The sequence below is a fragment of the Dermacentor andersoni genome, chromosome 8, assembly GCF_023375885.2.
Source record: "Dermacentor andersoni chromosome 8, qqDerAnde1_hic_scaffold, whole genome shotgun sequence".
Classification (NCBI taxonomy): Eukaryota; Metazoa; Arthropoda; class Arachnida; order Ixodida; family Ixodidae; genus Dermacentor; species Dermacentor andersoni.
This window is the reverse complement of record NC_092821.1, coordinates 17,898,919-17,925,516: the sequence shown is the minus strand read 5'-3', so window position 1 is coordinate 17,925,516 and position 26,598 is coordinate 17,898,919. Positions and strand designations below refer to the sequence as shown.

General features: G+C 46.3%; 1 protein-coding gene and 1 pseudogene across 3 annotated transcripts in view; one reads left to right on the top strand and one right to left on the bottom strand.

The window, feature by feature from the left end:
- LOC126526634 (uncharacterized) overlaps window positions 1–26,598 on the top strand; it is a 627,639-nt gene that overhangs the window by 591,024 nt on the left and 10,017 nt on the right. The window lies entirely within an intron of this gene.
- LOC126526593 (uncharacterized) lies at window positions 8,071–26,381 on the bottom strand (annotated as a pseudogene).

Here is a 26,598-nt window from a genome sequence, read left to right as displayed (position 1 = left end):
AATACATACTGTGTCCAGTGACAGTTGCCCCTTACCACACTTGTTATCCTTCATAGCGTACATTGCTGTAATGAGGTAAAGCTGATTTTCGAGAACCGGCATTATGCAACGCACTGTGCTTTCCGAGCTTCGAAGCCAATCGCGATGACCACAAAGGCGGTGTCGGTGCCATTGCTAACAGCGGCGAATTCTTCCAATGAAAAACACGGCACAGAACGGCAAGAAGCTTAATATCGAACCTCGAAGCAGCTAGGCCTAGCATTGCCGCGGTGGTGGCTACGGCTGCCAGCGGATCTGCGCGCGAGTGTGCCGGTACAGTGCCGGTTCGAGGCGGCGAGGTTATCAAAATGGTGGCTGTGGCTTTGAATAATGCCGTTTCGGACTTGCGGTCACGGCAAAAAGTCTAGAAAATCGGACGGCGAAGGGTTCTTGTGTTCGAAATTTCGGACGTTCTTATACATTGATCCTATGGGGTACGTAGTGTTGCCGCGAAACCGTCCGTCCATGGAGTCGCTTGTTTACTGTACTCTGGTAACTCCTCCAGCCAATGACGCGGCGTCAGAGACCATTCGTCACGATTCCTCTCTGTTACTCGAGCCAGTATTACCGCGACTTTCGTTCCCTTTCAATAAAATTACAGCTAATTTTCCCTGATAGAAGCACAAATGCCCTGAGTTTTTCCAGACTACTCAATATCCCTGAGAATTCCCGGTTTCCCGGTTGGTAGACACCCTGATCCTCAGACTCGCTGCTGCTCGATCCACCGATAAAATCAGCTGCAAACGCAGCAGAATCACGAGATGCGATCTTTCGAAGCGCGAGCGCCTCTCTCCGAAACAGCTATTTTTGCTGTCTACTTTGACGGTTGCGAAACTTCGGAGTGCATTAAAAAAATTAGCACTTTGTGGAAAAAAGCAAACTGCGTAGAAAACAAAAATATAGTTCTTCTTCGCGTCCCATGGCGCAGAGTGTCCGTGAGTGGCACGGAAGGCCGATTTTGCTTTCTGCTTTGACGATCTTGAAAACTTTGAAGTGCGTTCAAAAGTTTTACCATCTGGGGGTAAAAAGTGAACTGCTTAGAAAGCAAAATAGTTCTCGTTCATGTCGGATAGCGCAGTATGTCTGTGGGTGGCGCGAAAAGTCTCGAAACCGGCATTTCAAGCCATCGTTAGGGGGCTAACGATGCCCGATGGGCGCAGTACGGGAAGAGTAAAGCTCTCCGGACAGAGACTTGCTCCACCAGATAAGGAATGTGGGCAACGGAGCAGACACGCAGGGGATAAGGGCACACTTGTCGCACTGGATAATGGATTTTCTGGCACAGAAAACAGAGCGGGGTCAGAGGAAAGGGAAAGAGTAGTTACGGATGTCAAGAAAGAGTGAACAATCTGGTCTGCAAAGTCATTAAATGTTATGGTTATGACCATTTGTACCTGATCCCAGTTGACAGTGATGTTCACTAGCGTAGAATTGTGAATTTTCTGTAGCTGCTTACATATATGCAACGTTTTTTGCTTAACTGCGCCCAGCCTGTCAGTGTAGACGTGGGTTATGTTGATGTTAGGCAAGTTAGTAAGGGTTTCTGTCGCATCGTGTATAACCTGTAGTTCAAATAATAAGGGGTCTAAAAAGTCCGTTGCATAGCTTGATGTGGCTTGGATGCCAGGGTGTGTCAGGTTTGAGAAAGCTATTTGTCCTCTTTATTTAACCGCCTCATCTGCGTGTATCACGGAGCATCTCGTAGGTGTACGGTCGTTTCAATAGTTTCAATTTGTTTAACTCACCGGCGGAGCTTTATCATCTTGTGAGTGGTTATATAGGCATAATTCCAAGGTGAAAGATTGTCCAGGTTCGTATACTCACGGCACAATTTCCATAGAATAAGAATGGAGCCCCGCGACTGTTGGTATATGTGGTACCTTTTAAAGGTGTCCTCAACCACCTCTCGGACTTGGAGAAACACAGTCCACTGATAGCATACGCTAATGTGAACATCTCAGCCAAATTTTGGAGTTGTGCGAGACGCACACGGAGCGCAGGGTCACCTTTTTTCTCATGCGCTCTCTTTTTGACAGACGCCTACAGCAGCCCGACAAGAATTTGGAGCAACTAGCTGCTCCTAACTTTTTCGATAATAACTTCGATAATACATAGGTACTTCTCGAACCCCATGCTTGGCCGCAGCCGCCTACATAGGAATCAAACTTTGGCCACCCTGCTTATTCGTGTTGCAGTCGTCAGGTCTCGTTAGTTTTGAACACTGAACTAGCACTCAACCATGCGAAACTTACGGTCGCACCACACACACACTCGGACACATGGGCGCAACTTTGGAGATGCTCATTTCCATGTACATTACAGCACGTTTGTGGTTGGTAGATTTGTCCTGTGCAGCTTTTATTCTTTTTTTTAGTGCTGTTGCTCTTTGTTGAATTTTCCATTGTGGATGGGGTGCATGTGAGCTCTCAGCTTGGCCGTTTTTCTCCTACGGTGCTAAGGTTTAAACTGGTTCTTGGGTTTGTTGTTGCAGTTGCCACTCAGTTTTGTGCATAGATCGCGGAAAAAAGAATTTCTCCATCGTCGGGCTTCCTCTTGCAGATAATGCGCGAGTAGGTGAGCTGTTGCACATTTTAATGGCACTCTGTGTAGGGTCTTCGTGTACTATTTCTTGCCTTGCATTTCATACTGCTACTCTGTTTATCTCGGATTTTTGTGGCTAGTGAATGGAAGACTTGCTTGAGCACCTGCTCGCCACAATGCAGAAGGCAAATGTTCAGCAACCCAAATGTAAACAATGAACACAAATATTAAGGAATGTCGCCCAACGACTGGTAGTTCTACGCAGGCTCAATTTTGCTCTAAGGTTTGCCTGTCTTCTTGTCCAAGAAATTTTCTGATATTTATTCCAGCTAGATTTCTTAGCTGCTATTTAGTATTGCTCTTTTTGATGGTACTTTGGGAGGTACCATGTTTGCACAATGTTCCTCACATCTTTTGTGCAAACACAATGTAGGTTCATTTCAGGAGCCCGCGCCATGTTGCAGATATAAGATATGTGCAAATATGACCGGTGTAGGCTTGATGGCGCATGCCACTTGTTGCGACAATATAGAAAGAGAGACGGCTGACACGCTCAATCCCAAACGAACAAGTGCCGCCTTTATTCGAAGGCCAGTACATATATACAGTCAACCAACATCCAGAGGGAGCCACAAGCATTTGGCATACTAACAGAACAGTGGCGTCCTCTACATCTCCCCTCTTAAAAACCACAGAAGAGAGGTGAGGCCAGGAAACAAAAGTTAAGGTGATCTGGGCAAACAACTTGTTGGCCATTACATGTTCACACTACTTGACCAGTGTCCATTGAGGACTGTCCCTGGGCGGTTCCTGATCCTGCTGTGCTGGAAGACGGTTCTCAGACTGTTGCAAGATGCTGTGGTGGTTCTTGCATATCTGGTGAAGCTCTCTGCTGTTCTCTTGCAGGAACGAAAGGGATCAGGTGGCGCCAGTTACGCATCATGGCATTTCAACCAAGCTCAACACTGTAGCGTGTACTTCGTCGGGTGGCACCTACACCCTCTGACCTGTCAATAGTGGGGGCAGATTTACGGCCCAGTGACACAAAGTCGCTGGTCTGCTTCTGCTTGTACTTCTTATGTTCCACCTTCTTGTAGACCATGGTGCACACACAACTGCATGCTGTGGTCGCTGAGAAGCAAATTTTGTAGGCACGCTTTGATTACAACTAATTAAGGGGGAATGCAGCGCTGGCTATCCTTATCCTTCCTATGAGACGCTGGACTGGAGACTGCAGGAGCTTCTCTTGGCATGTTTCTCCACTACAGTAGGGCACCGTATAACTCTATTGTGTGGCAAGGTGCCTTGCTCAGAAGCTTCTTCGCCTCTTGCACGGCACGCACTGCTATTCCGTTTAAACAATGGGTATTGTGAGCTTAATGTAGTGTGGATGTTGTCACAGAGCTCCATGTATTCAGCAATCTTGTGGCTGTTAAACGGTAACCCGTTGTCGCTGAAAAGTTTGCTGGCAACGCTGTGCGTAGCGAAGACCTCTTGGCAGAACTTAATGGCAGCCTCTGCCGTTGTGTGCTTCAAGCGCTGAAGCTCAATATATAACAAGTAGAAGTCTGCGTTGCTTCTATATTCCTCTCCCGTTTGGTGGGAAAAATCGATGCCAACTGTGTGCCAGGGTAGTTTGGGGATGTTGTGGCTCATCATGGTCAGCCATTGGTTCCTGGACTTGTGTTGTCTGCAGAGCGCACACCTTTCCACTTTCTTTACGAAGTTTGCTGTGTTAAGGTGTTTATTTGACCGGACTAGGAGCAGCGCAGTGGCGACAGTCTAGGCAGAGCACAGACTCCGAGCACGAGCAGCACTCACCAGTAAAATCACTGAAGAGGACGACCCTCTACCGCCAGCCGACATACCCTGCAATAACATAGACGTCTCTGGCACATTGCTTCATCTTTTCTGTGCCTCCACGTGCCGCTTGCATGATGTCTAAGACTTGGCTTCTCATGCTGCAGCTAATGCTGAGTCGGTTCGATCTAAAGCGGACATGGTCTTCAACATGGATCTGGCTGCGATACAGTCAATATTGCTCGGATTTGTTCCGGGACCAACTTTTTGTCTTCTGGCCATATTGTGCTTGCATGTAGCTTCAGGGTACCGAGATCCTCATCTCAGTTGGTTTCACACTTCATCTGCTGCGGTCTTTCTGTCGAGACTTAACTCTTGGTCGACGTATACTTGAAAGTGCTCTTCTTCCAGCACAGTTTCTTTCGAAGGGAACCGAGACAGGGCATCTGCTATATGAACATCTCGTTTCCCTGTTTGTATATTATCCAAAGTGAGTCTTTCTAGTGTGGGTGGTGGTCACATTCCACCAGGATGCATGGCTGTGCAAAGACGTAGTCCTGAAGGCGGATGCATCCCATGGGCGGCGTCAGGATTTTTTGACTGGAAGAAAAAAAAAAAAAAAACAGGTGCCCAGCAGTACCAAAATAACACCAGTTAACGAAATCGCAATATCGCTTCAAAAGCGTATATTTCACAACGGGAGAGAAACACCTCTAAGCATCGCTAAGCAATATGCACCTTAAAGCAATGTGTATATCAATTCCAACATCGGTAAAGACGCGCTAGATTACAAAAAATAAAGATAATACACTCTTGTGGCGCCGGCTGGTGATTATAAATGCTGGAGATGATAAAAATGACAAAAAGGTATATGGGAAAAGAATAACAAACACACAGATGAGAGGAGAGAATTGCAAAAATAGAGCACGCAATAAGCATTTCAGTCAGTGCCACATTTGGTCGTGCAGTACAGCAGGTTTCACAAACGCAAATAACAGCTCTCCGTCTATACACTGTTCACTACTCAAGCTAGGCTACCAACGTGGCCTCGGACAGCACCCTATATGGAGTTTCCTTCAAAGTGATGACAGGGACAGATAAAGGTTTCGTCACCTTTGTGAAGCTGTGTCGATCGAACTGGAAGATGCGAACCAGACAATTGTCGGTTGCCTGTATCGCTCACCTTCAACTTCGATATCTGCTTTTTGCAATGACCTGAACGCTATACTTGGTAACTTGTCTTCAGAAAAGAACAATGTTGTGCTTCTTGGTGACATTAACATCAATCTTCTGGATGACTGCAGCTCTGCTACTACTGCCTACACTAACTGCCTTCATGGATTTGGCTTCGAATCATTGGTTTCGCTTCCAACTAGATGTAATTTAGGGGCTTCGGCCACCTTAATAGATCACATATTTTCCAACCTTATGTGCCCTCCAGTTTGCGGTATACTTGAAATTAACATCACTGACCATTTTCCTGTCTTTTTTAAACTTCCTTATCAATTACATAAACCTCGTCATAAGTTCTATAAAGCCGTGATTAATAAAGACGACTTCATCGCTCGCGTTGGTGAGCTAAATTGGTGTTCTGTGTTTTCAGAATCAAACGCTGAATTTGCATTTAATGACTTCTCGGAGAACATAAAGAAATGTATCGTTAATTCTACAAGCTTTGTAAAATGTAGAAGACATGTCCCAGCTTTACAGAACCCTTGGTTAACCAATGGTCTACTCACTAGCCTACGTAAAAAAGATAACCTGTACCGAAAAGTTAAACACAGCCCTTTTAACATTCGACTCAAAACTCGCTATAAGATCTATTGTAACCTGCTAAACCGGCTGCTCAGAGTAGCCAAAAGAAAATATTATTAATTAAGGATAGCTGAAGCCGGCGCAGATTCAAAACGGCAGTGGAATGTAATAAATTCCTTCTTGAACCGAACCCATCGGGCTAAACCAATAAGTACACTTCATTCATCAGACGCCACGTATGAACAAGCAGATGAAATCGCGAACGCATTTAATGAGTTCTTTTGTGGCCATTCCTCTGGTCATACTACTGATAATCAACTATCATTTCAGAGATGCTTACAATCATTGTACCTATTTCCAACTGGCCCAGATGAAATAATTAATATCATGCAAAATTTAAAGGTTACAGGAGCAGGTCTGGACGAAATCAGTTCTATTAATATTAAATTAGTAGCTCATCTTATCGCTCGCCCGTTATCTCATGTTATCAATTTGATCTTTAAGACTGGAGTATTTCCTAGTCAACTAAAAAAAGCTAAAATTATTCCAGTATTTGAAAAGGGTGACCACTCCTACATTTGTAATTATCGCCCTATTGCTATTCTTCCTTTCTGTAGCAAGATTATCGAAAAAGGTATTGAAAAAAGCTTAACCGAATACTTATAAAAATTTAACATTCTTTCGCCAAATCAATTTGGCTTCAGGGTAGGATCCTCGACTGATTGTGCTATACTTTCTTTCACGGATAAAATAAAAGGCGCTATAGATGCCGGTTTCTACGCAGGATCAATTTTTATCGACTTATCCAAAGCATTTGAATCAATAAACCACGTCATCTTACTTACTAAACTACGAGCAGTAGGCATCGATGGCCCAGCATTAGCACTTATAAAAAGTTACGTAACAGATAGACAATAAGCTGTGTATTTTAGTTCCTCACTTTCTAATTTCAGAATAACCAATAAAGGGGTCCCGCAGGGGTCTGTACTTGGCCCACTACAATTCCTGCTTTATATAAATGATTTACCCGGTTGTTTAACAGAAACTGAGGCCTTTCTTTACGCCGATGACACTACATTACTTGCAACCGATCGTTCACTAACTTCCCTGACTACTAAGCTAAACACTGATCTGAAAAATATTTTAACGTGGTGCCAGGTTAACTCGCTAAGCATAAATCCTACCAAAACGTCTTTTATGCTTTTTCATTCGAATCACAGAACACCAGAGTTCATTCCCACTGTCAACCTAAACTCTCTTAACATCAGTGCAGTTAATGAATGCTCATTTCTTGGAATAATTCTTGACTCAAACTTAAAATTTACGAAGCATATCGCCTATTTGAAGCGCAAAATTTCTCCCGGTATTAGAATTTTACTTAAATCTAGATATTATTTTAGCAAACCAACTTTGCTGACCTTGTATTATTCTTTTATTCACAGCCATCTTATTTATTGCATTACAGCATGGGGTAACACATATCCAACTCATATAGCACCACTACAGCATTTGCAGAATCAAGCCATCCGGATATTGTCATTCAGCTCATTCAACTGCAGTGCTTCTGATATGCTTTTCAACCACAGAATACTTTCAGTAAAAAATATTGTTAAATATAAATTAGCCATAACGTTATTTAAGGTAATACGTAATCCTTCTCCAGTAAATATATTTTCTGCGGCTACTTTGGTTAACTTGAACCGCACAAGGTTTGCAGCTAACAACAATTTCTTATTGCCACTAATACATACTAATTATGGAAAACAATCTGGATATTTCGCAGCATTATCCACTTGGAACAGCCTCCCATTAAATGTCAAGCACTCTTCGTCTTTGAGTTTCTTCAAGAAAACATTATTCACTTTTCTACTAGATAGCCAAAATAATCCACATATCTAAGCTATTCACTTCACTCCTGCTCATTTCCTTGCCGTGTTTTTCTCTTTTTTCTTTAGTTTTTTTTTCTCTCATTTATAGCCTTTATAAGTATTTTGGTTTGTTCTGTTGCGAATGCCTTAAACTACTGTTTTAATTGTACGACTAGCTATTGAATTTATATTACTTTACAGTTTGTACATATACTTTGAATAATTTTCCTCATAGTGACTACTGTATTGCTGTTTTATGCCTTGTATCTCCTTTAATGTATATATTTTCTGACAGGAGGTCCCCTTTCAGCCACATGCTCTGGGACCTCCTTCTGTATACTTATGTAAACATGTATGTCTCCTCCTTATTAAAGAAATAAACTGAAACTGAAACAACCACAGATGCCAATGCCTGCGCTTTGACCGTGTAAGACAAAATACAGCCGGCATTTATTCGATGGTGAAGCGGGTGTTCTAATACTGGTACAGGTATTGGTCCTACGCCTGTGCCGCACAATTTTCTCACGAGATCGCCCCAAAGATATGATGGGGTTTCATTATACCGGCATACTAGTACATACGTATACGTCGATTACTGTGCTCAGCTTCAAACATGTCAACAACACGCTGAAGATCTATCTTATTGGCAAGAGATATTTCTCGACCGCAAGCACAGCTATGTCACTCAGATGGCTATTCATCTTGCTGCGAACCGCCGTGGTTGCTGAGTGGCTATGGTGTTGGGCTGCTTAGCATGAGGTCGCGGGATTGAATCCCGGCCACTGCGGCCGCATTTCGATGGGGGCGAAATGCGAAAACACCCGTCTACTTAAATTAGGTGCACGGTAAAGAACCGCACGTGGTCGAAATTTCCGGAGTCCTCCACTACGGCGTGCCTCAAAATCAGTAAGTGGTTTAGGCACGTAGAACCCCATAATTTAATTTTTAATTTTTCATCTTGCTGCGAAGTCTTCAATATTTGAAGGCACAAAAACGTGTGCTGGCAAGATGATGATGATGATGCCGGTATCGTCACGGCGATAAGACCTAGCATGTGCAGGTCGTGGAAGGCTAGATTATGTTCTCCCAAGACAGTCGCCAGTTGCAGCAGTGTCTCTCTTGCACTTTCGGCTTCGATGCGCTGAAGAAGTTTCATTATCAGCTTGCACTCAACTTCAACGCTTTCGATGTCGCATGCATAGTGCTTGGTGGAAGGCTTCAGTAAGATGTCCATAAAATTCTCACTCCGTGGGTGGAGGTTGCTAACTCCGCGATGTATATCATCGTTTTCCGTGAACCGCCTAGTCAGCTCCACAATCAGGTCGTCCAAAACGGGCAGAAAAACTCGGACTCTGAATGTTTCCTTTGAATCTCGAGACTATTCTTCAATGGCATGTCCTTCACTCAATACATACTGTTCTAGATGTAGCGGTAGGCGCTTCATTCTCTGCGTTTTTGGGGGGGGACACCCTGTTCTCCTCAGAAACACTGCCGGTTTGAGCCCAGAGTGTGTCGAAGGCGTTCGGCGAAATTCTTTTTTTGGAGAACTCGTCAATGAGTGCGCGTGCGATGAGGCATGCCTGACTAAAATTGCAATCTCTACTTTGCAATTGGTCCGAAAGAACCTTAAGGCGGCCGAGTACCTCGTTAAATAGGCTTAAATGGAAGAGAAACGAGAAGTTAATTTGCTCAAGCAGACCCTTAGCTTCCGTTGCCCGCCTGCTGCTTGTAGCGATGACTTCGGCGAGGCATAGAAGGATAGCAGGAAGGCTTTTCATTGTTGCTGTGCAAGCCACTATCTGGCAGACCTATCGTGTATCGCTGAGATGCTGCAGCTCTATTACTGACAAAGAGTGAATTGCAGATCCACTCAGGAAAACATAGAGGCATTCTAAAAGAGAAAAAAATATCTCACCGGTTTTATAACCTTGCAGACATCCGGTTGTTCATGCAGTGGACGTACACTGCCTGCGGCAATTCCTGCCTGAACAGAGCCTGCACGCTGCTTGAGATACCGCTCATGACACTCGCACCATCATGTGTTTGAGCAATGCCCAGACGAGTATCTATGCCACAGCGATTCAACGTTTCCTTTACGTAGCCCAGGAGTGACTTTGCTTCCAAGTGGTCGGCGTTGCCGACTCCAAGAAACCGCTCAAAGATAGCCCCAGTTGCGTAGTACCTTAGTACAACTGATAATTGTTCCGTCTTGCTTAGGTCCTTGGTTTCATGGACAATAAGTACAAAGTACTTGAAGCTTTTCATCTCTTCCTTTTTACTTGTTAATATGATGTGGCTCAGAATTTCGACGATCTGGTCTTGTATCGAGTGACGAACGTATTTCGCGTTCGCTGCTCCACCACTGTTTCTTTCCGACAATGTCGTCATATTTCCCAAACAAGTTCAAGAGCTCAACAATGTTTCCCTTGCTTTCACTTGTGGCACTTTCATCGTGGTATCTCTGAGGGATTCGCTGAATGGCGGTGAATCGCAAAATATCTGCGACTCTTCCTATATAGAGGCGATATTCCTGCGCCTCCCTGGAGTACGCGTCGCTGAGATGTGTTGCAACTGACTTGCTGTCTTCCTGACTTAATCTGCGTGTAGGAAACCCACGATGTCTGGCAAGACTTATGCGTGAGCGAGTTTTCGTGCTTTTTGAGACCAGCATCTTTTTCTAGGGCTTTTTTCCAGTTACTGTATCCAGCATTGACAAATGCAGATTCCTCATTGGCACCAGTAGAAAACATTCTGCAAGGGTAACAGAAAGCTGCGTCAGCCTGCGCGCTGCATTCCAACCAAGGAAATAGGTGTTACTAGTCCGAGTGGAAGTTTATGCTCAATTTGCCGTACTTCGTAGATGGAAACGGGTTCAGTATTGGCTGTGTGAGTGATTGTCTTAAATCTCGAAATGTCCAACTGGCCTGCATGGTCGACATCCACATCCGAGGTGGTAAATTCGGTCGCGGAATCAGGTTCATCCCTTGCTGCGCACGATGCAGAAAGCCCATCGCACTCACTGTCCATTTGCACTGACGAGGACGGACAAGCGTCGTCGGAAGTGATGCTTTTCACAGTCTCTTCAAGAGGAGTCAAAATAGAGCGCTGAGAAGGATTTTCTTGTTCATGGCGCGTCTCCGAATCTCCCATTGTTGAAGCAGAAAGCTCGGTGTGTACGCATTGCTGCTTGGCTCGCTTGCTCGCTTTCTAAAAAAAGGGCAATGAACCTCTTACGCAACATCCTAAGGCAACCCAAATGTCCTGTGGCGTTGACCACACGTTGGAACCTCTTCTGGTGGCGAGATGGGCTGGCTTTTCCTCCCGCGTTACGAGCACTGCTTGCGAGCGAGCAAACGAACTGGCTGAAGTGGTTAATACCACCGCTGCAGGGAACTAGAAGACTAGAAGGGGTCAGTGCAATGAAGGGAACGGCTGCGACGCAGCTTGAATGGTGCGCCCTGGCACGATCGTAGCTGCGGCGCCGTCGACGCTCATTACTGAAGGCCCTGGTACAACTCAATACGGCGAAGAGCGTTTCTTAGACGTTTACGAAAGGCAAGCCACCCTATTCATCACCTGCCTATCCAGAAGTCAACACAGCTTTGACGCCGACAGGTCAAGACCCTCTACCTGAACATGACAAGCTGAACTAATGGATGAAAGGGGCCCAAATCGACTGCTACTGAAGAACAGCGCCGACCTTGGATTCCTAGGTTACAATACGCTTACACATGTCATACCGTCAAAGTCGGAGTTCGGCGGAACGTTCTGAAATCCTGGCGGTATATTACGACCGACTCGACATTTGTAATTCGCCGCGATACAGTCATTCAGTCATTCTCTAGTCTAGTTGCCTAAGGAAGACGAGGGGATAAAAAGTAGAGACCTTTCGTTCAGAGAGGCTTATGTGTCCCGATGTGAACTCGGACGTTTAATATGCTTCTACATGGAGTGGGCTTCCGTACCTGGAGCCCTTGTACATAATGCAAATAAACCCGTTTAGAGCGAAGCTTCTTTTCCTTCGACGTTCCCACTGCCGCTGCTGCTGCTGCGGTCTCGCACACCGCATTGGAGGGTGGCTCAGTGCGCGTGTATACATGACAGGAGCGCGGCAGAGAAGGCGACGCGAGAAACTCGCTTGGACTTTGCATCGCGTCAAATGTGCACATACCCTCTGGAGCTCCCTGGTCGTCGCTACATTAGCAGCTTGACAGCTGTAATGATCCGTGACCCTTCGCAAAAGCATTGCAGAAAGTGTAGCGCTTACCTTTCTACTAACGTGCAAGTCCAGAGGCTAGCTCGATAGAATGGTTGAGAGGAGGGGAAGAGGAAGCAGAGATAGGATAGAAGAGACGCAGTTGCTAAACGAGTGAATAACAGCCTTATCATAAGAAGCCAGCAAACATTGACACCAAGGACAACATAGGGGAAATTACTTGTACTTACTAAATGCATTAAAGAAAATGAAATTAATGGAAATGAAAGTGGACGAAAAACAACTTGTCGCAGGTGGGGAACAATCCCACTTCTTCGCATTACGCTTGCGATGCTTTACCAATTCCGCTACCGCGGCGCCGTTTTCCCATTTGCTTTCTTGGGCATTTATGTTTTCTACTAGAACCCTGGGAGTGTTAGCCAGTGCCTCCACTCACAAACCATGGCGGCGGATGTGTAACATCCTTTCTGCCGCAGGCGTCACGAGTACGTGATCTTTCTGGGTCAAGGCAACTGGTCAATAAACCGACGCATGCTACCTGAAGGCATCAATGTTGTCGGATTCGAGACCCTCGTGAAGTAATAAACCCAAAACCACTTTTCTACGTACTTTTTCGCTGAAGCGCCACGGCACACGCCCTAATCTTTCTAAGTACTTGTTTTTACGTCACCCGCTATCCCTTGGCGCGCAGTCTGCTCGGCCCAGCCCGCATTCGCAGAGTTTAGGCGGACTAGGTAAGCTAATTTTAAATGCGTGGGCATTTGTATGCTTACCCAACAAGAAAACCACTTTCGAGAAAGCGCCTGCAGCAGCGAGCGAATTTGCCATTCCGCTGCCTCTCACTTCAATGCCAACGAGGCGGCAAGAACACAGTGCTGACGGTGCTCGCAGCAAATGCCCCACTCTTCCACTTGCGCAAATCGCTTTCGAGTTACGTGCGCGCGCGTCTAAGTGGCGAGAACACAGCGCGCAAAGCTATGATTCATTCGACCACCAAAGTTCTACATATGTCCACCATTCATATGTAAGGGTCATTCTTGGATATCCATGGGATCGTCCCATGCACGCAAACTGATGTTCACATAAACGTCTAATGAACGTCATAATGGGATGTTCAGACGTCCAAGAGATGTCTAAATATGGATTATTTTATTGCATAACCCAGAGCATGCCCTAAGGACATTTTTGTCAGGATGTAGCACGCTTCTGGGACATTTTGTGTTACATATCGTCCAAAGGACATTTGTGGGACATTTGGTTGTGGATTTAGAATGTACACGGGACGTGCAAACTGATTATAAATTAACATAATAGGGGCGTTCTGCATAATGTGCCGTAGCAGTGCAACAGGCTTGCTGCATTTTACATACCATTAACAAAGCTTGGCCTGGTTTTGTGTTGGCCTGTGGGGCAATGATGAAAAGGAACTGCATGGCTCTTGAAATCCCAGTGGTCCAATAACGCTACCAACCATTAACAAGCTTAAGTACCGGGAGGCGGGCCAGGAATACACCCCACGGCATCTCAAAGCATGCTAAAGAAGGCTGCTGTGCAGCTAAGCATTGTGCACATAATTCCCTGCTACGGTAAGCTAATACCTTACATACAACTTGGTACAACTACATTAAATCAAAACATATAGACATGCAAGCTCTACTTTTTTTGGGGCTAACAGGGACGAAGCTACAGAACTAAATTCTGCAGGCTGCTGAATCATTTGACAATCTCATTAAAAATACAGCATTTAGTTCATAAAACAGTAACAGGAGAATCAGAAGTTCAACTCTCAACTGCATTCAGCAGTTTTCAGTAAAGCGCATCAATGCAAACAAATAAAATTCAATAATTTCATCACACAAGCTCAGCCATTAGAAGCTATTTTTGATGCACCATGGTTAGAAAAGTGTGCATGAATTAAATTGTTTGCAAATGCACTTTGAGTAGCAAGAAAATTTAAGAATTCGCAGTGGAGCCACTTCAGAAGTTACCATGAGACTTGCTGTGGGCTCTTTCATAGTCGCAGGCCCATCAATGCAAAATTTGCTAACAGTTCAGATATGTTAGCCACTTTAGGTTACCGGAGTCTTTCTCTAGGCCATATTTACTAGCTACAGACACTAACACAAGTTATGCTAAAGCTGTCACAACTACATTAGGCATTAATGAAATTACTTGAGACTAGTTCAGTGGTCATATGTAGGCACAAACAGCGTCTGTATGATCATCCATTTCTATAGCTAATGTGTATCCATAACAAATTCTAGTAAATGTCACCAGAGCAAACATTGACACTTTCAGTTGAGCTAATATTTGCAGATGCACCTCAGCCAGTAAAATAATTTTAAAGTCCTCTGCAAGAATGGGGCGTACAAAGGTAGTAGGAGGCCTATTGCAGGCTGGCTCACTTCAGCGGTCGCAGGCACATAAATGCACTATATGCTGTAAAATTCACAGATGTCTTAACCATGAAGGAAGCTACTCCAGCCTTTCTGCGGGCATGCTCCAATGGTGTCACACAGTGAAATTACTAAAGATTTGAGAGATACACTGGGCATTAATAAAATTACTAAAGCATCACTTAAGCAGTTGCAGACACGAACATTACTGGAGAGTTCACAGGTACAAAAGCTGTTACAAGACACTTGCTTCAGCACGAAACCAAACTGATTTGACAGGTACTAGAAGTGACAAGATACTTGCGGTACTTGAGTGGTCACATATACAAATTCACCGTAAATGTTCACAGGCTCGAAGGCTTCTAAGCAAACAAGCTGAATGTGGCCTTTCCGTGGTCACAGCAAAATATTGCTGAAGCCATCACAGGTACCTTGGCGACTACTCACTTAACTAAAGGTTATCAGCATGCTCGCTTCAGCAGTCATGGACACAAAAATGCATTGTACGAGTTCACCTGTATCAAAAGTTAACAGAGGATTTGTGTGGGCTTCCTTCAACAGTCACAGAGACAAAACTTAGCCCAGAGTTTACAGGTACGTCGGCCCATAAGGAAGTTACCACTCGCTGGGTGCAGCCTTTCATCCATGGTTGAAGATGCAGAACAGGAGAGATCACGGGTACACTACACAATTTAGTAGCCATCTTGTAGGATCAGTTCCAGTGGTCGGAAACACGAAAATGCACGGTTGATATCAGAGGTACTAAGAAAGTTAGCAGATTTCTGTGGGCTTGTTTTTAAGCTGACCATCTGATCACCAACGAAGAATGATGTAGACCCACAGTGACACCATGCTGGTGGCAGGAACACAGCATGACTGTAAAGTATGCAAGAAAAACGTGTTAGCAATGTGTACGAATATTACTGTCCACCATGGGCATGTTAACCACTTTCACTTTTAATAGCAATCTGCTGGTTGTGACAACAACTTTGCTTCCTAAGGACTTTATACAAACTTGCCGGGCTACAGTCTTCAGAAAAGAAGTTGTAATGATTTAAACTCTGTACAACGGTAAAAAGAATTCTAGTCTCTACGTCAGCATGCCTTTGTCAAACGAGCTGACAACAGCAAGGAAGTGTTGCAATTTCGCCCGAAAAGCGAGGCAGTGATTGCGACAGCAATTTACCAGACTGCTATAGTTAACTAGCTGTATTCGCCAGTGTACATTGCAGCAAACCTTCACTTCCTCGTTAAGTTAAGAAACTTGAGTGTTGTGCGCAAAGCCAAACATTAACACATCTCACTGACGGTAAACTCTCTGTAGGAACACTGGCATGATGAAGCGAATAAGCAGCGACGAACGATTGCTTCCCAAGCGCAATGCACTTCCAGAGCCAAGATTATGCTACCTTTGACACAGCTGCGCGGGAACAGCCCCCACAAAACCACAACCCACCGCGGAGCACGTTCGCATCAGCGGAATTTCGTCAACATTGTCCGTACAATTTCTATCGCAATAGCAAAAAAAGAATAGGCAAATGTCAACTATATAGCTTTAGTAAGAGTACAGTGACAATATGGGGATGCAACAGTCTCATAATCTGACCTAACTGCTTTAGCAGTGCATGCTGACAATCTCGCACCATTCGGAACAGCCAGGAAGGAGTACCCAACACCACATAAATCCCTCAATAAGTTAGAAGAGTGCGCCCTTAGGAGACTACAGATCAATAGCTACCCGACGCCAGCTAAGTTACACAAGTGGTACCCTACACTAAACTCTTCGCAATGCCCACACTGTGGAGAGGTAGCTGATCTCTACCAGATGGTGTGGGCATGCCAATTTAATCACATAGTTGACCCCATTACAAATCGCTCAGAAGAGCAGTGGGAGGCTATTCTGAGCAGTGATGATCCTGACCGTCAGCACTGGCTGGTGTGGAGGGTTAGCGCAGCAGCAATAACCAGTGGACTACCAGAATAGGCGGCGCACGCACCAGTTCTACGAATATTCAGCAAATAAATATTGTGACGCTCTTAGGTGCATAGTGGGTTCACGCCTCAACAAACAGTATGCGGGGGGCACCGAAGGGTAGTGAACGAGGACGACGACATGTGGCTGGCTGGCTGAATCTCGACAGGCGCTCAGTTGACCAAGGCCATCGCTTCTAACTCTACCCGGCTTCAAAGTAACGCCTTTTGTGGGCGTAACAGAGTGGTGGAGGTGCGGGGTACGACAGAACGTACCACGGAGTCGCAACATCTAGAACTTCGCCGGAGCCGTCGTCTTGCCGGTCTCTTGCCAACGACCTTCCCTATGGCTCAGGACGGAGGTGGACAAATGCCAGCTATAGTTTCACCTTCTCAAAGGTCAGCGCCAGTTGGACCTTTGCGGCACTACATGGAACCACGCTCGTTCGCGGGAAAAGTGGGCGAAGACGTCGACGAGTGGCTGATGCACTACGCAAGGGTGAGCCGCTACAACCGTTGGGATTCTGTCACTCAGCTTGAATATGTTGCACTCTTTCTGAGTGAGACAGCGCTGATGTGGCATGAAAACCACGAAGACTCCCTAACAACGTGGGAGCACCTTGTCGAGGAAATTAAGAAGTGTTTTGGCGACACCCACGCCAAACAGAAACGCGCCGAGAGAACACTAGCTCAAAGAGCTCAAGCTCCTGGAGAAACATGCACTATATACATAGAGGAAATCCTCAAGCTATGCAAAATCGTAAATCCGCAGATGTCCGAGGAAGACCGAGTCGGACATCTCCTCAAAGGAATTGCAGAAGATGTGTACAATTTCCTCATAAGTCGGGAACACGTTGATTCCGTCTCAGATGTCGTGCGTCATTGCCGTACGTTTGAGACGTTGAAAACACGTCGCATTGTGCCAAAGTTTGGACGCCTGGCGAATGTGACAACCATTGCCAGCGTCGATGAGAGCCCGTCTGCCGATCTTTCGTCTACTATACGGCAGATCGTGCGTGAAGAACTGCTGTGGCACCAGGAACTTGCGCGCGACGTCATACGACAACCTGACGCTTATTACCCGCAACACATGGCGCCTGCCGCACCCTGCGCTTCCTGGCAACCGGCGGTATGTGTCACAGACGTCAACCACAGAGGTGCTCCATGGCCACGTGAGGACACATTTACGCCCGAACACCGACCAGCAGAACACCCTCGCCCCAGCAGGTTTGCACGCAGACCGACCGTTCCTCCTGTGCAGCAGGCTCAGCCGCTCCGCTCTGCTACACGACCCCCCACGGCTGAGCGCTTCGAAGGGCAGTTCATCGATCGTCGTTTACCTGTGTGCTATAGCTGTGGCGACTTGGGTCACATTGCCAGGTACTGCAATCGCCGCCAACCACCGAGGTTCGACCGATCGACGATGTCTAGGCGGTACCGCGCTCCTCTGGGCGAAACATATTCGCCCTCGCACACATATTTAGGAAGCTTGCCTCACCAGCACCCGGAGCCGCTACGGAACCGTTCTCCAGCATCCGATCGCAGCTTGACACCACCACCCGCTCCTCGTGTAAGCCGGTCGCCCTCTCCGCGGCGTCGATACCCGTCGCCACCTCCGGAAAACTAGCCAGCGCGGCCGTTGGAGGTGAGGTCGCTGGACAATCTTCGATATCGACAGAGATACCTCCAACCATTTGTATGTTTAAGAATAAGGTGTTTGTATTAATTGACGTGGTTTCATCCATGGCCTTAGTGGACACGGGAGCAACCGTTTCAGTGATGAGTGTTGCGTTTAAAAGCCTCCTAGGACGAAAGGTGATGTTTCGCTGGGACCGTGCCGATACGTTTCGCGGAGTGAGTGGGGAGTTGTTGTATCCTGTGGGCGTGTGTAATGTAGACGTTACCTTGGGTGGTCAAATATTTAACGCGGAGTTCGCTGTTCTACCTCATTCTACGCATGACGTAATCCTGGGTCTTGATTTTTTGAAACTGTGTGGTGCCACCGTCGACTGCAAAACGGGTGAAATCAGTGTAGGTACGAGCTTTGCTGCGGCGTTTATGGAAGCCTCACCGTATCGTGAAAGTGTGCGTTGTGTATCCCGGGATACAGTTGTGCCTCCGTTATCCGCAACGTGTGTTTCAGTCGCGTGTTTCCCCACCACCGACGGAACGTTTGACGCTACCGTGGAGCCCGTTCACCTGAGTTGCATTAAGAGGAATGTACTGATACCGTATTGCACGCTGTCAGTTGTTCAGGGACGCACCAGCTTATGGGCCGTAAACTGTTCGAGTGAACCTGCAATACTACCACAGGGTCTGAAACTTGCCACCTACCATGAAGATCACGTGCTATCGCTCGCCATTCTTACAGAGGCCCTTGATTCTGCGGATGAGCGCCATTTCGCTAATGTCTGCCCTGCGGCGCACTCCTCATTTCTGACTATGGTAAACAAGTCGCTCAGCACTAAGCAGCGTCACGAAGTGGCGAATATTCTGCTAAAACATGCCCGACTGTTTGACTTCTTCCAGCAAGAGGGACCACCATTGTTTCCTCCTTCTCGTATACACCATCGCATCGATACGGGATCTGCCCAACCGCTGCGACAGAAACCATACAGAGTCTCACCGTCGGAACGCAAGGTGATCAATGACCAAGTCCACGAAATGCTAAATAAGAATGTAATCCAAGAATCCTGTAGTCCGTGGGCAGCGCCAGTGATCCTGGTTAGAAAGAAAGATGGTACATGGCGATTTTGTGTTGACTACCGCCGCCTCAACACCATCACTAAAAAGGACGTATATCCTCTTCCGCGTATTGATGATGCTATCGACTGCCTCTCATCAGCGTCTTACTTTTCGTCTGTTGACTTGAGGTCGGGGTACTGGCAGATTCCTATGTACGAGGCAGACAAGGAGAAAACGGCATTTGTAACACCAGATGGACTTTTTGAATTTAATGTGATGCCGTTCGGGCTCTGTAATGCGCCTGCAACTTTCGAGCGCTTCATGGACAACATCCTGCGTGGTTTGAAGTGGGAAGTATGCATGTGCTATCTAGATGATGTTGTGATTTTCGGGCGCACGTTCAGTGAGCACAACGCACGTCTCGATCTTGTGCTAGACTGCTTGGACAAAGCGGGTTTGGTGCTCAACTCGAAGAAGTGTCATTTTGGAGAGCGCCAAACACTCGTTCTGGGACACCTAGTGGATAAGGACGGTATACGGCCTGATCCAGCGAAGACTGCTACGGTGGAAGCCTTCAAGCAACCTCGCCATGTAAAAGAGCTACGCAGTTTCCTAGGGCTTTGCTCGTACTTCCGCCGGTTTATTCGTGGGTTTGCCAAATTCGCGTATCCGCTGACATGCCTCCTCCAGAAGGGCGTTCCCTTTGAATGGACTCCTGAATGTGAAGCTAGTTTTCGTGAGCTGAAGTCTCGTCTGACGTCTCATCCCATTCTCCGACACTTCGACCATGCGGCTCCCACAGAAGTTCATACGGACGCTAGCGGTATTGGCATCGGCGCCGTCCTTATTCAACGCGTCGACACCAAAGAACACGTCGTCGCCTATGCGAGTCGTTCTTTAAGTAAGTCCGAGCGTAACTACACCGTTACAGAGCAAGAATGTCTTGCAGTTATTTTCGCAGTACAGCGCTTCCGGTCGTACCTGTACGGGCGCCCCTTCACTGTGGTGACAGACCATCATTCTCTCTGCTGGCTGGTTAATCTCCGTGATCCCTCGGGCCGGCTTGCGCGTTGGACACTCCGTTTACAGGAATATAACTTTACCGTTTCTTATAAAAGCGGCCGCCGACACGCCGACGCTGACTGCCTCTCGCGCATGCCGCTTCCAACGACGGAGTGCGACGCGGACAACTTCAACTGCTATATCGCATCACTGGAGTCGGGATTTCCTGATATAAATACCTTCAAGGTCGAGCAACAAAAAGACAGAACTTTAGAACCACTGCTCATTACTGCAAGGCAATCAGCACCATCCACTCGTTTCTGTGTTCGTGATGGGGTTCTTTACAAAAAGAACTATTCTACTACAGGCCCACGATATCTTCTGGTGGTCCCGGAGAGTCTCCGTGTCTCCGTCTTGCGCGCTATGCATGACGATCCAACATCTGGACATTTGGGTTCTGCGCGAACTCTCTACCGCCTCCAAGAAAGGTTCTACTGGCCTGAAATGCGCCAGACGACCGCCCAGTATGTGTCCAGCTGCAGCGAGTGTCAACGTTATAAGCGTCCGACGAGTGCTCCTCCTGGTCAACTCCATCCAGTGCCACCCCCCAGCTCTCCCTTTGAGCAAGTTGGCATCGACCTCCTCGGTCCTTTCCCGCGTTCATCCGATGGGAATCGCTGGATTATCGTGTGTGCCGATCACTTGACTGGCTACTGTGAGACAGCTGCAATACCATCGGCTACTGCAACCGAAGTGTGTATTTTTCTGTTGCGTTTTGTCATTCTCCGACATGGACCTCCCAGAGTCATCATCAGCGATCGTGGGCGGCAGTTCACTGCAGACGTGGTCGAAGAGATGCTTCGTCTATGTGCTTCAAGGTTTCGACATTCCACCCCGTACCATCCCCAAACAAATGGCCTTACGGAACGCACGAACAGAACTCTTACTAACATGCTGTCCATGTATGTCGAGTCAGATCATAAGAACTGGGACAGCGTGCTACCTTTCATTACGTACGCATTTAACACCTCAAAGCATGAAATTACGGGCTACAGTCCCTTCTTTCTTCTCTACGCTCGTCCGCCTCGTTATACACTAGACACTATCTTCCCGTTTTCCAGCCACGATAATCTTTGTATATCAGAGACAGTCTGTCTTGCTGAAGAAGCCCGACGACTTGCTTCGTTACGCACTCTTGTTTCACAAGACCGCTCGAAGGCACGCTGCGACCGCCGACGCCGACACGTGATATATGACCCTGGTGATTTAAGTGTTGCTCTGGAAACCAACCAGGAAACGTGGACTATGTGAAAAACTGCTGGCCCACTATGTTGGACCCTATGTTATTACGGAGCGCATCAGCGAATTAACCTACCGCATAGCACGTCTCACATCGAATGGCCGACGGTCAGCAAAGACTGAACTTTCGCATGTCGCCCGTTTAAAGCCCTTTATTTCTCGACCGCCTGTTTGACTTGCCCGGCGGGCTTCGTCTGCGCGGAGGGAAATGTGGCGCTCTTAGGTGCATAGTGGGTTCACGCCTCAACAAACAGTATGCGGGGGGCGCCGAAGGGTAGTGAACGAGGACGACGACGTGTGGCTGGCTGGCTGAATCTCGACAGGCGCTCAATTGACCAAGGCCATCGCTTCTAACTCTACCCGGTTTCAAAGTAATATGTTTTCAATCAATCAATCAATTGTCCAGCGCGATGCGCACACATGTCGGCACATACGCTGGCCCAAATGATTGAAAATGAGAGAGGAAAGAAAACTGAAGCAGCGCGGTTGGTCAGCTGGCCTGTGTGAGAGGTGCGGCCAATGAAATACAAATGCTTACAACGGTTCCGTTATTCGGCCTTTCCATGGTTTAGCGCTAGCTCTTACAGTCACGGCTACGCAAAGAAAACTCAAACAATAGACGAAGCTTAAGCGCCACGGTAAATCACCTGACAGAAATATAATTAATAACAGTCAACAGACACAAACGTTTTCCATTACTAAAAAATTAAATTATCGAGTTTTAAATGCCAAAAACACGATCTGAACACGGGTGTTTTGGCATTTCGCCCCCCGTGGAAATACGGACGCCGTGGCCGGACTCCATTACTAAAGATACAACTGCGAAGGAGCAGTAGTCTAATGTGCGTAAACGTAAGCTTGACCTCACCAGCATACTAGCATGCACCCGAAAACGTGTAAATAAGCAGCGTTTTCACCATAGCGTACAGAGATGGCGTAGAGGTAGAGCATCCGCCTCGCATGCAACAGGACCGTGGTTCAAATCCCAGAGCCGCGCAATCTTACACCAGATTTTAAAAAATTCTCATGTTGATAAAATTGCACAAACAGGCCTGGAGTGCGGCCTGGTCCCGGTAACCAGAACCGGTAACGCACTCCCTCATGAACATAACTATCTCATGATCATGAACAGCAGGTTGCCATTATCCCTCAAGAGAGAAGTGTATTACAGCTGTGTCTTACCAGTACTCACCTACGGGGTGGAGGCTTACGAAAAGGGTTCTTAAATTGAGGACGACGCAACGAGCTATGGAAAAAAGAATGATGGGTGTAACGTTAAGGGACAAGAAGAGAGCAGATTGGGTGAGGGAACAAATGCGAATTAGTGACATCTTAGTTGAAATCATGAAAAAGAAATGGGCAGGGCATGTAATGAGGAGGGGAGATAACCGATGGTCATTAAGGGTTACGGACTGGATTCCAAGAGTAGGGAAGCGTATCAGGGGGTGGCAGAAAGTTAGGTGGGTGGATGAGATAAAGAAGATTGCAGAGACAACACAGCCACAATTAGCACATCACCATGGTAGTTGGAGAAGTATGGGAGAGGCCTTTGCCCTGCAGTAGGCATAGCCAGGCTGATGCTGATGATTTCACCATAGGCGCCGACTACCGGGGGTCCGGGGCCAGAGCCCCTCCGAAGTTTTCTGGGCGGGAGGGGGGGGGGGTCTGAGCACCCCCGCCCGCTCCCGGACGATTTCGAAGCTCTCTCCCCCCCACACACACCTAAAGTGACATTACCAGAGCCCACATTATTTGACGTTTCTTTTGACTTTCCTCGACATTCTGGCGTGAAATTTAACTGGGCCTATGAGCTTATTACATCATTGTTGGCGTGGACGTGCACGGCTTTTAATTCATACTTTCACCTTATTTATGCTAATCCTGACACTAAAAGGACAAGCACATTAGAAGCACTAGCGGCGCCTACCTCATCCGTATTTTCACACTTCAACATTGTCTTAAAGTTTCACTGTAAACACCATGAACATACACAATATATTGAATTATATATATATATATATATATATATATATATATATATATATATATATATATATATATATATATGTATATATATATATATATATATATATATATATATATAGGACAAAGTTTATTATATTTTTGAAGGAGATGGAGGTAGCCAATTAAAAATTATTCTAAAGGTATGGATAGCGTATGTCTAGAGAATAAATGTCTTGGTACATATTCACCACACTTCAAATTTCATTGCGTTCTTTGTTGAGCATGAAAAAAAAAACGTATGGATTTGAGTGACCTTTCGGCAGAGTCTTTCATCAATGGCGTGTGAAATGCACGTGAACGTTGTGTGTCCCAGTATTGCTTTTCTTTCCAGTAAGCAATGCTAACGACTCTTTAAAAAAGAATAAATACTGGTGGGCAAGTCGGTGAGACATGATATTGAAGCAGCGCACTTTCATCTGACACGTGCACGTGCACATAGAAAGGGCATACACAGGCGCTGTGTACGTCCTTTCTATGTCTACGTTTACGTGTCAGGTGTAAGTGCGCTGCTTCAATATCATATAATATCTTTAAAAAAGAACATTTTTTATAAATTATGACATTTATTAGGGATGAAAACATCGTCACTTGCATGCAAAGGTCAATATATACAGGGTGTCCTATCATGCACCAAGATTTAAAAAAGATATAAATCTGTTACTCGAAAGAAAACCTAGTGCATATTGTTTACAGTACAGTGGAGTAGCTGCCAGTAATTTCTTGAGCATTAATTAGGTAATTGTGACTAATTATCTAACTCGAGATATACTATCCTAATTATGAAAATGTCAATGAGGCATTTGAAGGCCCAGCGAAAGGACACCTAACTACGGTATATTTAGCGAAGTACTAATTGCAAACTATTTTTTTTTTTTGCGATTGATAAATAAAGCCTACGAAATACGGAGAATAACACGTGACTGCGCTTCCACCCGCATCATAAAGCAGCACGTTCAAACATGCTCCCTCTGAGTTAGCCAAAACGAAATAAAGGAAATAAAGAAAAACATCGTGATCGAGCTAGTGCATTATCTGCCGCGCCCCGGCCGAAGTAACAGGTCGCGTTTGGTGTTAGTTGGAAACAAGCGGTGATACCTGTTGTCTTGGCGCATAAAGTGCACACATGGTTCTTTTGTTTTTGCCTCGAAAATTGTCAAGATAGCGAATTGATAACACGAGTGTAAAGATTTAAAGGTGCCTTTTGTTTCGTCCCAGTCGTCATGTCTTTCTCTAATGAGCAGAAAAGAAACACGATCCTTGCCTTGGGCAAGGATCACATGGCAACATCAGGAAGGCCGCAAATATATATATATATATATATATATATATATGTATATATATCCCCCGGAATAATGAATACTCTCCGCCTATGGTTTTCACAATCGCCCAGAAGTTTCGTTACCTGCAGAAACGGAAGTGTGCGGCATTCTTTGGAACGAGCAATATACCGGCCTAGAAGTAACGTGAAAATTCAGCAGCTGGGCCGCCCAACCATCGCGTGCAGAAAGCGCTCGGATTGGGATAGAAATACAAAAGTTTAGAAATACCAACCTTACGTCGTTTTACGATTGCTCTCGCAATCGCGCGGTCACGCAAATGAATCTCAAACAGCAGACGAAGCTTAAGCAAAAGCTTAAGTAGCGAAGGCGCGTGACAGAAATTTAACAGTCAACCGGGCCAAACGTTCCCCATTATATATATATAGTGAGCATTATATTAGCCTTTCATGTTATTCATCTGTATATATTCATCATCATGGCCAGCGTCATCGTCTGCAGCGCGCGACCGGCGCAAATAAACCGTTGAGGCTTAAAGGGAAGCTGAAGACTCTGTCGAATTCAATAAGACGCTCATATACGGATGTGGGAACCTTATAAACCATGTAGGTAAAATTTGGTTTTTTTTTTTTTCAATTAGGAGCGACGTAATCGTCGGTTGAAATTGCGCTGTAAATCGGTTGAAATGCAGCGCGCTGCTGCTGACGCTGACGATGCGAACGGAGACCGGAAACCGCGGTGTTGTGACGTCAACTCTAGTGTCTCGTTCCTTCGCAGCGTCCACGACCGTGGCTGACCGCGCTTGTTTCTGCGTGCGTGCCATCGTAATCTGCTTCGATCGACCCTGCATTCCTTTGTTGGTGCGTCTGCGTGTATGTAGAGTGGTAGTCAACGTGCGTGGTAGTCAACGCGAGTGGTAATCAACGTGAGTGGTAGTCAACGTGGTAGTCAACAGATGAAGGTCACCACACGTACTGCATGAACCGGGAAGCTTTTCACGCGTTTAAACCGTCTTTGTAGATTGCCGACAGCTTTGGACAGCGCACAAATATGCCTACCGCCACTCTTTTTTCAGCTTTCACCTTCTCCACAGTTGCCTCTGAGCACCTAGCCAGGTTTGAGTCGCCGGCGATAATCGTCCTTTCACTCTCTCCTATTGCCGAGGCCTCTCCCTGCTTCCCTTTGGCATGCTTTTCTGGTCGTGCTGGTGGTAAACTTTATTGAAAGTGGGAAGGGAAAAGGGGGAGGTTTCTGTGTGGTTTGGATTTGACAAGGGGCATTGACCTCTGCGTTCCTGCTTTTCATTTGTGGTCGCATCAAGATAGGTGAAGCTCTTTCCAGGTACTCGCACCCTACTTTGCATACCTTCCACGTGCTTTGTTGACACTCCCTCTCCTGTCATGTTGGCAGACTGCGTTGCATTGTCGCGACCATTCTCCTTCACGATGGCGGCCCTGTGCAGCTTTTCTTCGGCGGCTTGGTCTTTTTTCCACCACCTTCTGTCCATCACGCTCCAGCTCTTTGACCTGTTTCTCAAGCTTATCCTGGAAAGCCCCCATTTTCTTCAGCCTATCATCGACGTCACAGTGTCTGGCGATTGACATGATTTCCTCCCTGTTCTCATCCGGCCCCTTGTCTACCTTGGGGGACTCCCTGTACACTGCACACTTTACCATCTTTCTTGCCATGTGTTGCACTTCGCTTTTTCTGATACAAACACCAAA